The sequence below is a fragment of the Oryctolagus cuniculus genome, chromosome 11, assembly GCF_051225735.1.
Source record: "Oryctolagus cuniculus isolate XC-2025 breed Fujian yellow rabbit chromosome 11, ASM5122573v1, whole genome shotgun sequence".
NCBI classification, from domain to species: Eukaryota; Metazoa; Chordata; class Mammalia; order Lagomorpha; family Leporidae; genus Oryctolagus; species Oryctolagus cuniculus.
The window spans coordinates 87,563,074-87,576,761 of NC_142877.1; positions in this window are offsets into that span (position 1 = coordinate 87,563,074).

A 13,688-nucleotide genomic window follows, 5' to 3' on the forward strand; every position below is an offset into this window, starting at 1 on the left:
AAGCCTTGGAGTATCTAAAAGTTTTGTACTACCCCATCATACTGACTTGCATTGGATAAGAAATCCAATTCTCTATTAGATGGAGCAGCCTCTGAAATATATGATGGTTTTAAACAATGCATATTTTGTCCTTTTTCATTATAATTTGTTTGTCTTTTTCTGATCATGAAATGGTTCTCTTCCACAGGGTGATTTCAGAATGAATTTTTTCCACCCTTTGGCTCTAACATTCCATGTTTCATTGTCATCAGCATCAAGACCTCAAAAAGGAAGGAGGGTCTGGAACTAAAACAAATACATCACTCCTACTTGCTTTCTTTCATCTGAAATTCAATAATATGGCCCTTCCAGAGTGCAAGAGCAGCTGGGAAACAAAACCTAATTTTGCGTTCCTATAGAAAAGGAGAACATGGATTTTACTGAAGAGAAAACGGTCCCTGACACAACTGTTAAAAGGTAGCTTTTAATGATCTATCATCTCTTTGTGTCTCTTATCTATCAGTTTCCTTTGGCTTTAGCCTCAGTAAGCTCTCCCTTAACATTTTATAGTACTGAGATTGATTCTTCTCCTGCTGGCCATGTTCTACATCCAGCTTACTCATTCCCAAACCTTTCTGATCCTTCAGATCTCCACTCACATGTCTCCCCTGGGAGCCATCTTCTTCAGTTTCTCACTCTGAATACCAACTCTCTGACTTTCCCTTTCAAGTCACCTTGTGTAACTGCTCTAAAACACTTAGTGGTGCCAGTGTTGTGGTGTAGCAGGTAAAGCTGCTGCCTGCAGTGCCTGCGTCCCATTTGGACACCAGTTCAAGACCCGGCTGCTCCACTTCCAATCCAGCTCTCTGCTATGGCCTGGGAAAGCAGTGGAAGATGGCCCAAGTCCTTGGGCCCCTGCACCCGCATGGGAGACTGGAGGAAGCTTCTGGCTGCTGGCTTTGGATCAGCCTAGCTCTGGCTGTTGCGACCATGTGGGGAGTGAACCAACGGGAAGACCTCTCTCTCTCTCTCTCTCTCTCTCTCTGCCTCTGCCCTTCAAATAAATAAATAACTATTAAAACAAAAAACAGTTAGCTTTCTGCAGAGACTTCAGAGTATAACTCCCCAAGGTGAGGCCATGCTCCCCAAGTTAAATACATGGTCCTCCATAAGACATCCATCCTTTGGGGCACTAATCTTAAGCTTGAGGGTTCATGCTCAACCGTATCTTCAGACCAACTATTTAACAATTCCGGGATTCCCAATAATACCTTGAGTTTGATAACCCACTAAAGCAAACCACAGAATTCAAAAAAAGGGCTCTATTCACAACAATAGTTGTATTACAGCAAAAGTAATACAACTTGGGGAATCCAAGAGAAAAGTTACATAGGACAAGAACTCAGAGGGTCCCTAAAGCAAAACTGCTGATTCCCTTTCCCCATGGAATCAGAACAAGTGACCCTCCCTGCACATCAGTGAATATTAGCAACCAAGATGTGGTGTCTGGTTGATTGCACTGATTGAGGATTCATTAAACAAGTCTTTGGCCATGTAATTGAAAACTGAAATTTCTCCTCAAATTTCCAGAAGTTAGTCTGTCTGAGATCCTGTGGCTCAAAGCACAACTCAGTATACACAGAGTAAGTCATTCAGGCATGGCCAAGCCCATCCTGAGTCTTCTAATCACTGCAAACCATCTAGGAGCCCAACATACAAAAATCACACTACCAAAATGACCAGAACCACCATGAATAACACAGAAACTCCTATCACTCCAAAATTCCCAGGATTTAAAGGCTACCTGCCAGCAAAGGGGCCAAGGCCAGCCAAGTTCTTTATTACACAACAGTTTCTCAGAAATGCTTTTGTGTGTTTGTTTCTCTCGACTCCTTTTTTCTTCATGAAACTACTCATCCTACCTGCCTTATTAGTGCAGAAGATTAAATCACAAAAAATAGGGGCTAAACAAATATGAATGCAATAAAGTAAAAAAAAAAGTGTGGATTACCAATTTGTGTCTCTACAGTTCAGTGGGGAATGGCTGGGAGCCAGTTGATCTTATGGTTACTGTGCTATGTCATCCCTAAAATAAAAGCTTAATTGATGTTTTATTTAGAGAAGAAAATATGTACTCACCAACGGTTGTCTGGTCTTGACTTCTGATTGTGTGCTCTATGAGCTTCTCTGTTTCATTTTTCAATTCCAATACAGTGATTACAACTCTTTACCACATAAGATGCTTGTGAAGATCAACTTTTTACTTATCATCATTTAGTATTGAACCTGTGACTATGGGGTAGAAAGGAGAAAGGCTACCGAAGTGGGAGACTCACTGAAGTAAATCATCAGCATGTGCCTTACCAAAACAGTGCATTTTTTATTCTATTTGTATGAAAGCCAGAGTCACACAGAGACAGAGAGTCAGAGAGGGAGAGAGAAGGAGACATCTTCCATCCACTGGTTCACTGCCTAAATGGCGGCAATGGAGGGGCTGGATCAGGCTGAAGCCAGGCACTTCTTCCAGGTCTCCCATATGGGTGTAGGGGCCCAAGCACTTGGACCATCCTCCTCTGCTTTCCTGGGAACATTAGAAGGAAGCTGGATCAGAAGTGAAGCAGCTAGGTCTGGAGTAGGCATCCATATTGGTTGCAGGTGTCACAGGTGGCAGCTTAACATGCTATGCCACATAAGAGCTGCAGCCCCCACAACAGTACAATTTGATCATAAATATTCATTAAATAATTTTCCTGGTCACCTAGTAACCCCTAACTAACAAAAACTATACAAAAATGTTCAGATTAAAAGTGTTCCACGTGAAAACTAGATCATATCAATGTGTGCTTGAAGGCAGGCAATGCACTTGTTCCGATGTGCCAGTCTCCTCAGTGTTCTACATGGTTCCTGAGTGTGGGATCTAATGAAATAGAGTAATTTAGATTAGATAAAACTGAGCCTATTTATTACATACGTACCTTGAGAATATTGTAGGTGTGATTCCAGACCACTGTAATAAAGCAGATAAGCAATAAAGTGAATCATACAACTTTTTTGGTCCCTAATGCATAAAAAGTTATGTTTGGGGCCAGTAGCTTGGTATAGCAGGTAAAGAAATCTCCTGCGATTCCAGCATCCCAGAGGGCGCTGGTTCTTGTCCCAGCTGCTCCACTTTCAATCCAGCTGCCTGCTAATAGCCTGGGAAAAGGCAGTGGAAGATGGCCCAATTACTTGGGCTCATGCTACCCACAGGAAAGACCTGGATTAAGCTCCTGATTCCTGGCTTTTGGCCTGGCCCAGCCCTGACCATTGTAGCCCTCTGGGGGAGTGAACCAGCATATGAAAGATCTCTCTCTTTCTCCCTCTGTAATTCTGACTTCCAAATAAATAAATAAATTTTAAAAAATGTTATATTACACTGCAGTCTATTAGTTGTACAATAGTATTATATTTAAAAGAGCAGAAGCCATGTACTGGGGCATTCTGGCACAGCAGGTTAAGTCCCTTCTAGGGACACTCAGATACCATATTGGAGTGCCAGTTGAATCCCAGGTCCTCTGCTTTCCATCCAGTTCCCTGCTAATGTGGTAGGAAAGGTAGCAGATGATAGCCTAAGTCCTTCGGTCCCTGTCACCCGTGTCGGAGATGCATATGGGGTTCCAGGAACCTGGGCTTAGACTGGCTTGGTCCTGCATTCTGTGGATATTTGGGAACTAAACCAGTGGGTGAAAGATTCTCTCCCCCCCACCCCCGTCTCTTTCTGACTCTCTGCCTCTCTTCCTTTCAAATATATAAACCAATCTTAAAAAGTAAAAATACAATAAAAGAACAGGAGCAGATTTTGTCACACTGATTAACTCACCACTTCACAAACCAACATCCCATAATGGAATATCTTTTTAAGAGTCTGGCTAATCTATTTCTGATATAGCTTCCTGCTATTTTGTATCCTGGGCAGCAGCAGATGATGCTGAAGTATCTGAGTCCCTGCCAACCATGTGGGAGACCTGGATGGAGCTTCTGGCTTTGTCCTGGCTCAATGCTGGCTGTGGCAGCCATCTGGGCAATGACCCAGCACATGGAAGACCTCTCCTAGTCTGTGTGTTTGTGTGTGCACATGTATATCTGCTTTTCAGATAAAATGAAAAATAAGTAAATAGCATGAAGTATATCTGCATTTGAGTGAAAAATGTATTTGATTAATGCTAATATAGGTTATTCACATTTGTGAAATGCTTACATGAAAATGGTTTTAGAACAACAATGCATTGGAAAGCAAAGTTGGACTTTTCCATCTTAAATCATCAACTGATGACTGTGCCTACATTAAAGTTTAATTTTTAGAATAAAATACTAATGAAAAGTGGTCTTCATTTTAGCAGATTCTGAAGGACATTTTTAAATATGTGACTGATATTGGCTAGTCAAGGAGTTATTGGACAAAGGAGCCAAGAGACTTCCAGCAGTCTCTGTGCCTTAGCCATTCACCACCAAAATCCCATCCCCTCTGTGCTGATCCAACATGGCTCCATGCTCGGCACACCCACTTTGCATGATGCAGCAGAGCCAACATTCTTCATCATGCACACAATGCCATGACCACCACGTGTATGCTGAGCTACAGGTGAGGATGTCATGAAATCTTCCCAGAGATTGCCAAGTGCACTGAACCCCACCCAAACTCCACCCTATTAGTATATTGATCCCCATACCAAATTCAATGTGGGGGCAGATGTCCTTCCCCTCATGGAAGGAGACTGCTCGCATTTACTTTATTATCTCTTTAAATAAAACCTGCACTCTTAATCATACTCTATGTCTCTGCTTTGAATTCTGCTGTCACATTGATAAATGAACCTGGAATAAATCCAGTTGGGGACCGCTGGACTCCATGGCCCACACAGTCATTTTTATATCAATTAAAAGGATTAAAAGTCAGGGTTTCCGGCAAGATGGCGGAATAGGAAGGGAGCACACTGATAGTCTGGGGAGAGATAGTTTAATAAAAGTGGAGATACTGCAGGTTCAAGGAAGAGTAGGGGAGGAAACAGCAGAAGAAACTCTTCCGGAACGCGTGACTCACAGCGGACCTGCATGGAGAGCATGGGAACCCACAGTTCGGGACACCAGCGGCAGACTCAACACACTAGCGCTGGAACGTGAGGTGAGCCGAACCTCAATAGCCCGAGACACCGGCAGCCAAGCGGAGAGAGGAGACTAGAGGGAACGACCCCCGGGGGGGAAGTTCACAAGGCTAACTGGAAGAGAGAGAGAGAGAGAGAAAAAAAAAGGGTGACTAGTACGGACACGGGTTTCTCTCTCTCCGCTCACCTCTCAAGGGCGAGCAAGACAAAGAGCAGGCGCCATCTTGGACATACGTCATAAGCAGAGCGACCTCAGGTCTGCACCGGCCCTGAGCCTAGCAGAAAAACCTGACTCTGGGCGGGGCGAATTAACAGGAGATTAGGACCTAGTAAATTTATGGTGCTACTGAACTGAGACTGTGAAAAAAGAGACGGTAGGGGAGAGAACTCACGGAATTCACGTGAGCACTCTCCAGAGACGCTACAATTCCGTAACTTTGGCAACCCAGTGGGAGGCTGAAGGAGAATTTGAGCCCACTCTGAGGGCCGAACAGATTCCCTGTGGGGTTCTTGGGAAAGAGCTTCCAATCTCTGGCTCCTGTGGGTATATCATTTGCCTGCTAACTACCTCCAACTTCGTTCAGCTGTGCAGAATAACTTCCCTTTTGAATAAAAAAAAAAAAAGAGAGAGAGAGAGAGAGAGATTTACCACACCTAACCTGGGAGTGTCACCTTTGGCACACCAAACAGAGCTCTCAGGCCACACCCATCTCAAGCCCTAAGGCTCCATCAAAAACAGATAGTCCACTTAATCTAGAGTCATAGTACAACAAGAAAAGCACCACAGTGAAGAAACCAAATATCTCCAATATGCCAAATAACAAACGCAAAAACCGAGGTAATAAAAACAAGGAAGTCACCATGACGCCCTCAAATGAAAAAGACACCCCAATTCAAGATTATGAAGATGATGACATAGAAGAAATGCAAGAAGCAGATCTCAAAAAATTGATAAGAACATTAAGAAGTTCTCAAAAACAAATTCTTGAACTACACAAATCCTTAATGGACAAGATAGAAAATCTCTCTCGTGAAAATGAAATATTAAGGAGGAATCAAAATGAAACGAAACAACTAGTACAACAGGAAACTGGGATAGTGACTGAAGTGAAGAATTCAATAGATCAAATGAAAAACACAATAGAGAGCCTTACAAACAGAATGGGTGAAGCAGAAGAGAGAATATCGAACTTAGAAGACAGAGAACAGGAAAGGATACAGTCAGACCAAAGAAAAGAAGAGGAAATTAGGAATTTAAAACATATTGTCGGGAATCTTCAGGATACTATTAAAAAACCCAACATTCGGGTTCTAGGAGTTCCTGAAGGCATGGAGAGGGAGAAAGGATTAGAAGGCCTTTTTAGTGAGATATTAGCAGAAAATTTCCCAGGTTTGGAGAAGGACAGAGAAATCCTAGTACAGGAAGCTCACAGAACCCCGAATAAACACGACCAAAAGAGATCCTCACCACGACACGTTGTAATTAAACTCTCCACAGTGAAACATAAAGAAAAGATCCTAAAATGTGCAAGAGAGAAACGTCAGATTACTCTCAGAGGATCTCCAATCAGACTCACAGCTGACTTCTCATCAGAAACTCTAAAAGCTAGGAGGGAATGGCGAGATATAGCCCAGGTACTAAGAGAGAAAAACTGCCAGCCCAGAATATTATATCCTGCAAAGCTATCATTTGTGAATGAAGGTGAAATAAAGACTTTTCATTGCAAACAGAAATTGAAAGAATTTGTTGCCACTCGTCCAGCCCTGCAAAAGATGCTTAAAGATGTGTTACACACAGAAACACAGAAACACGGTCATCAATATGAAAGAAGGTAAAGGAAGGAAACCTCACAGCAAAAGATCACAGGGAATTCAAAGCATATATTAGAACTTATCTTTGGCAAATGGCAGGGCAAAGTTACCACTTATCATTAGTCACATTGAACATTAATGGCCTGAACTGTCCAGTTAAAAGACACTGATTGGCTGATTGGGTTAAGGAACAAAACCCATCTATTTGCTGCTTACAAGAAACACATCTTTCCAACAAAGATCCATACACACTGAAAGTGAAAGGCTGGAAAAAGATATACCATGCCAACAGAAATGAAAAAAGAGCGGGCGTAGCCATCTTAATATCGGACAACATAAACTTTACCACAAAAACTGTTAAGAGAGACAAAGAGGGACACTATATAATGATTAAGGGATCAATTCAACAGGAAGATATAACAATTATCAATGTATATGCACCTAACTACAGGGCACCAGTTTATCTAAAAGATTTATTAACGGACTTAAAGGGAGACTTAGACCCCAATACAGTAGTACTGGGGGACTTCAATACTCCACTCTCAGAAATAGACAGATCATCCGGTCAGAAGATCAACAAGGATACAGTAGATTTAAACGACACTATAGCCCAAATGGATCTAACAGATATATACAGAACTTTCAATCCTACAGCTAAAGATTTTACATTCTTCTCAGCAGTACATGGAACCTTCTCTAGGATTGACCACATACTAGGCCATAAAGCAAGTCTCAGCAAATTCAAAAGAATTAGAATCATACCATGCAGCTTCTCAGACCATAAAGGAATGAAGTTGGAAATTAGGAACTCAGGAATCCCTAGAGCATATGCAAACACATGGAGATTGAACAACATGCTCCTGAATGAACAATGGGTCATAGAAGAAATCAAAAGAGAAATCAAAAACTTTCTGGAAGTAAATGAGGATAACAGCACAACATACCAAAACTTATGGGATGCAGCAAAAGCAGTGTTAAGAGGAAAGTTTATATCAATAGGTGCCTACATCAAGAAATTGGAAAGGCACCAAATAGATGAGCTTTCAATTCACCTCAAGGATCTAGAAAACCTACAGCAAACCAGACCCAAATCTAGTAGGAGAAGAGAAATAATTAAAATCAGAGAAGAAATCAACAGGATTGAATCAAGAAAAACATTACAAAAAATCAGCCAAACGAAGAGCTGGTTTTTTGAAAAAATAAACAAAATTGACACCCCATTGGCCCAACTAACTAAAAAAAGAAGAGAAAAGACCCAAATCAATAAAATCAGAGATGAAAAAGGAAATGTAACAACAGACACCACAGAAATAGAAAGAATCATCAGAAATTACTACAAGGACTTGTATGCCAGCAAACAGGGAAACCTATCAGAAATGGATAGATTCCTAGACACATGCAACCTGCCTAAATTGAACCAGGAAGACATCAAAAACCTAAACAGACCCATAACTGAGACAGAAATTGAAACAGTAATAAAGGCCCTCCCAACAAAGAAAAGCCCAGGACCAGATGGATTCACTGCTGAATTCTACCAGACATTTAAAGAAGAACTAATCCCATTTCTTCTCAAACTATTCAGAACAATCGAAGAAGAGGGAATCCTCCCAAATTCTTTCTATGAAGCCAGCATCACCTTAATTCCTAAGCCGGAAAAAGATGCAGCACTGAAAGAGAATTACAGACCAATTTCCCTGATGAACATAGATGCAAAAATCCTCAATAAAATTCTCGCCAATAGAATGCAACAACACATCAGAAAGATCATCCACCCAGACCAAGTGGGATTTATCCCTGGTATGCAGGGATGGTTTAATGTGCGCAAGACAATCAATGTGATACACCACATTAACAGACTGTAGAAGAAAAACCATATGATTATCTCAATAGATGCCGAGAAAGCATTTGATAAAATACAACACCCGTTCATGATGAAAACTCTAAGCAAACTGGGTTTGGAAGGAACATTCCTCAATACAATCAAAGCAATCTATGAAAAACCCACAGCCAACATCCTATTGAATGGGGAAAAGTTGGAAGCATTTCCACTGAGATCTGGGACCAGACAGGGATGTCCACTCTCACCACTGCTATTCAATATAGTTCTGGAGGTTCTAGCCAGAGCTATTAGGCAAGAAAAAGAAATTAAAGGGATACAAATTGGGAAGGAAGAAGTCAAACTATCCCTCTTTGCAGATGACATGATTCTGTATTTAGGGGACCCAAAGAACTCTACTAAGAGACTATTGGAACTCATAGAAGAGTTTGGCAAAGTTGCAGGGTATAAAATCAATGCACAAAAATCAACAGCCTTTGTATACACAGACAATGCCATGGCTGAGGAAGAACTTCTAAGATCAATCCCATTCACAATAGCTACAAAAACAATCAAATACCTTGGAATAAACTTAACCAAAGACGTTAAAGATCTCTACGATGAAAATTACAAAACCTTAAAGAAAGAAATAGAAGAGGATACCAAGAAATGGAAAAATCTTCCATGCTCATGGATTGGAAGAATCAATATCATCAAAATGTCCATTCTCCCAAAAGCAATTTACAGATTCAATGCAATACCAATCAAGATACCGAAGACCTTCTTCTCAGATCTGGAAAAAATGGTGCTGAAATTTATATGGAGGCACAAGAGACCTCGAATAGCTAAAGCAATCTTGTACAACAAAAACAAAGCCGGAGGCATCACAATACCAGATTTCAGGACATACTACAGGGCAGTTGTAATCAAAACAGCATGGTACTGGTACAGAAACAGATGGATAGACCAATGGAACAGAATTGAAACACCAGAAATCAACCCAAACATCTACAGCCAACTTATATTTGATCAAGGATCTAAAACTAATTCCTGGAGCAAGGACAGTCTATTCAATAAATGGTGCTGGGAAAATTGGATTTCCACGTGCAGAATCATGAAGCAAGACCCCTACCTTACACCTTACACAAAAATCCACTCAACATGGATTAAAGACCTAAATCTACATCCTGACACCATCAAGTTACTAGAGAACATTGGAGAAACCCTTCAAGATATTGGCACAGGCAAAGAATTTCTGGAAGAGACCCGGGAGGCACAGGCAGTCAAAGCCAAAATCAACTATTGGGATTGCATCAAATTGAGAAGTTTCTGTACTGCAAAAGAAACAGTCAGGAAAGTGAAGAGACAACCAACAGAATGGGAAAAAATATTTGCAAACTATGCAACAGATAAAGGGTTAATAACCAGAATCTACAAAGAGATCAAGAAACTCCACAAAAACAAAACCAACAACCCACTTAAGAGATGGGCCAAGGACCTCAATAGACATTTTTCAAAAGAGGAAATCCAAATGGCCAACAGGCACATGAAAAAATGTTCAAGGTCATTAGCAATCAGGGAAATGCAAATCAAAACCACAATGAGGTTTCACCTCACCCCAGTTAGAATGGCTCACATGCAGAAATCTACCAACAACAGATGCTGGCAAGGATGTGGGGAAAAAGGGACACTAACCCACTGTTGGTGGGAATGCAAACTGGTCAAGCCACTATGGAAGTCAGTCTGGAGATTCCTCAGAAACCTGAAGATAACCCTACCGTTCGACCCAGCCATCCCACTCCTTGGAATTTACCCAAAGGAATTTAAATTGGCAAACAAAAAAGCGGTCTGCAGCCTAATGTTTATTGCAGCTCAATTCACAATAGCTAAGACCTGGAACCAACCTAAATGCCCATCAACGATAGACTGGATAAAGAAATTATGGGATATGTACTCTTTAGAATACTATACCGCAGTAAGAAACAACGAAATCCAGTCATTTGCAACAAAATGGAGGAATCTGGAACACATCATGCTGAGTGAAATAAGCCAGTCCCAAAGGGACAAATACCATATGTTCTCCCTGATCGGTGACGACTGACTGAACACCAAGAGGGAAACCTGTTGGAGTGAGGTGGACACTATGGGAAACGGTGGCTTGATCAGCATAGCCCTGACTGTTAATGAACAACTTAATACATTATCCCTCTTAGTAGTTTTTTTATCTGTTCTACTTAATATGACTGGTTTAGTTCTGTAATTGATGCACAGTTATTCTTAAGTGTTGAAAATTAACTGAAATGTGATCCCTGTTGAACATGGGAGTGGGAATGGGAAAGGGAAGAGATGTATAATTTGGGACATGCTCAGGCTGACTTGCCCCAAGTGGTGGAGTTGGAAGCATACCAGGGGATTCCAATTCATTCCCATCGAGGTGGCATGTACCAATGCCATCTCACTGTTCCAGGTGATCAATTTCAGTTCACAGTTGGTCATGGTGGAGGGACTGGGAGTCAAAGGGAGCACATAGACAAGTCTAGTACCTGCTAACGCTAACCGATGGAGTAAATAAAGGGGAGAGTGATCCAACATGGGAAGTGAGATACTCAGCAGACTCATAGAATGGCAGATGTCCTAAATAGCACTCTGGCCTCAGAATCAGCCCTAAAGGCATTCGGAGCTGGCTGAAAAGCCCATGAGAGTATTTCAGGCATGGAAAGCCAAGACACTCTGGCAAAAGATCTCTGCGAGTGAGATCCCAGTGGAAAGAACAGGTCCTCAAAGAAGGAGGTACCTTTCTCTGAAGGGAGGAGAGAACCTCCACTTTGACTATGACCTTGTCTAAACAAGATAAGAATAGGAGAACTCAGAGGGCTTCCATAGCCTTGGAAACTCATGACTGGAGCATAGGGAGATTACTGATGCCATAGACAGGAGTGTCAATTGGTAAAGTCAACAACAGGAGTCACTGTGCACTTACTCCTCATGTAGGATCTCTATCCTTAATGTGCTGTACATTGAGATTTAATGCTATAACGAGTACTCAAACAATATATTTCACTTTGTGTTTCTATGGGGGTGTAAACTGTTGAAATCCTTACTTAATGCATACTAAACTGATCCTCTGTAAAAAAAAAAAAAAAGAAAAAAAGAAATTATCAATTCCCAACTTGACTCTCACTGGGATTAAACATGACAATAGGTCTGCTCTGATTTCATCATCATTTAAAAAAAAATCATCTATTATTTTTCACTTTATGTTTCTGTGTGGGAGCAAACTGTTGAAATCCATACTTAATGTATACTAAGCTGATCTTCTGTATATTAAGATAATCGAAAATGAATCTTGATGTGAATGGAAGGGGAGAGGGAGTGGGAAAGGGGAGGGTTGTGGGTGGGAAGGACGGTATGGGGGGGAAGCCATTGTAACCCATAAGTCGTACTTTGGAAATTTATATTCATTAAATAAAAGTTTAAAAAAAAGGATTAAAAGTCAAAAATCAAAAGCAATAAATTATTGTTTACATAACACATAAAATTACCTGATAAAGTTAGAAGTATTTCTTATAAAATTAAAACTGCTTGACCGCATTTTCTTTCTAGTCTCAAAATTTTATATTAAATTTCATTTCAAAGCAAAGAGATCTTACACTGGGGGCATCATAAGGAGGTTCTTCAGTTCTTTTTTAGACAACAGGCATCTATTAAGTGCCTATTATGTGCTAGGCCCTCTTCAGGATGCTGAGGTATTATACTGAACAATAAAAAGAAAAAATATCCAATCCTTATGGGACTTTCATTGAAGTACTCTTAGAGGGGATGAAATGACATATTTTAACCAACCTAAATTCTTGATATCAATAATACATTTTCATTATATATTCAAAACCTCTTCAATATTTGAGCATGTATTTATTTCACGCATTGTTAAGTGTAAGATACATGCTTAGAACTGATAATACAGTATTGAAAATGGGATAAGTAATCTGTGTAATGATGAAGCAAAGGAAATACTAAACAGATTTTCGGGAATCTTAGAATTTTTAATTATACAAACAAAGGCTTGATTGCAATTTAATTATGTTGAGATCTATTGACACTATGTTTTTTAAATCTGAAAATTATGTACCTTAAAGAGAAAGGAACCTGGAAATTTGAGCAGTGGTTAAGATACCACTGGGGATGCCCACACCCATTATTGAAATATCTACTTTGAGCTTCAGCTCTGCACCCAATCCCAGCTTCCTATCAGTGGGTACCTGGGATAGGGGAAGAGGGGGGCAACAAATGATGTCTAAAATACTTGGGTCCCTGCCATCCATTTTGCAACACCCAGATTGAATTCCAGCCTCCTGGCTTTGGTTTGGCTGAGCCCCACTATTGCAGGCTTTTAGGGAGTGAACCACCTAATGGAAGATGTCTCCCTCCCTACCACCCTCTCGTTCTCTCACACTTGCTCTCCCTCTCTCTGTCTCCCTTTCAAACAAAATGAAAATAAATGCATATAAATTTTAGAATAAATAAAAAGGAACTAAGTTGCTCAAAGATTATATTATTTGTTCCAAAAGAATACAGAAGCAAAGATTTAAATATATATGTATCCTGAAACTAGAGCCTAAATTCTCTACAATAACATCTCTGTTTCAGTTCCACATGAAAACAGAAACTCAATAATATGTTTGGCAGGATTCATACATTGGCATTTTTAGTGTCTGAAAAATGATGAGCAATTTATTTAGCATATTTTTCACATTGATCTTTTTTTATCATTTTGTAGATGTGGGTTCTTTGGAACAAGAGTAGAAGAAAAGGGAGCTCAATTTCCACTCAGTGAGTCTCAAATTTGAAGACTCTAAAATGACTGTGAATTCAAAGCAGTTTAGGCACCATTGTGAGTATCCAACCTCAGCTGAGTGAATTAGAATTCTAAGCCAAATGGA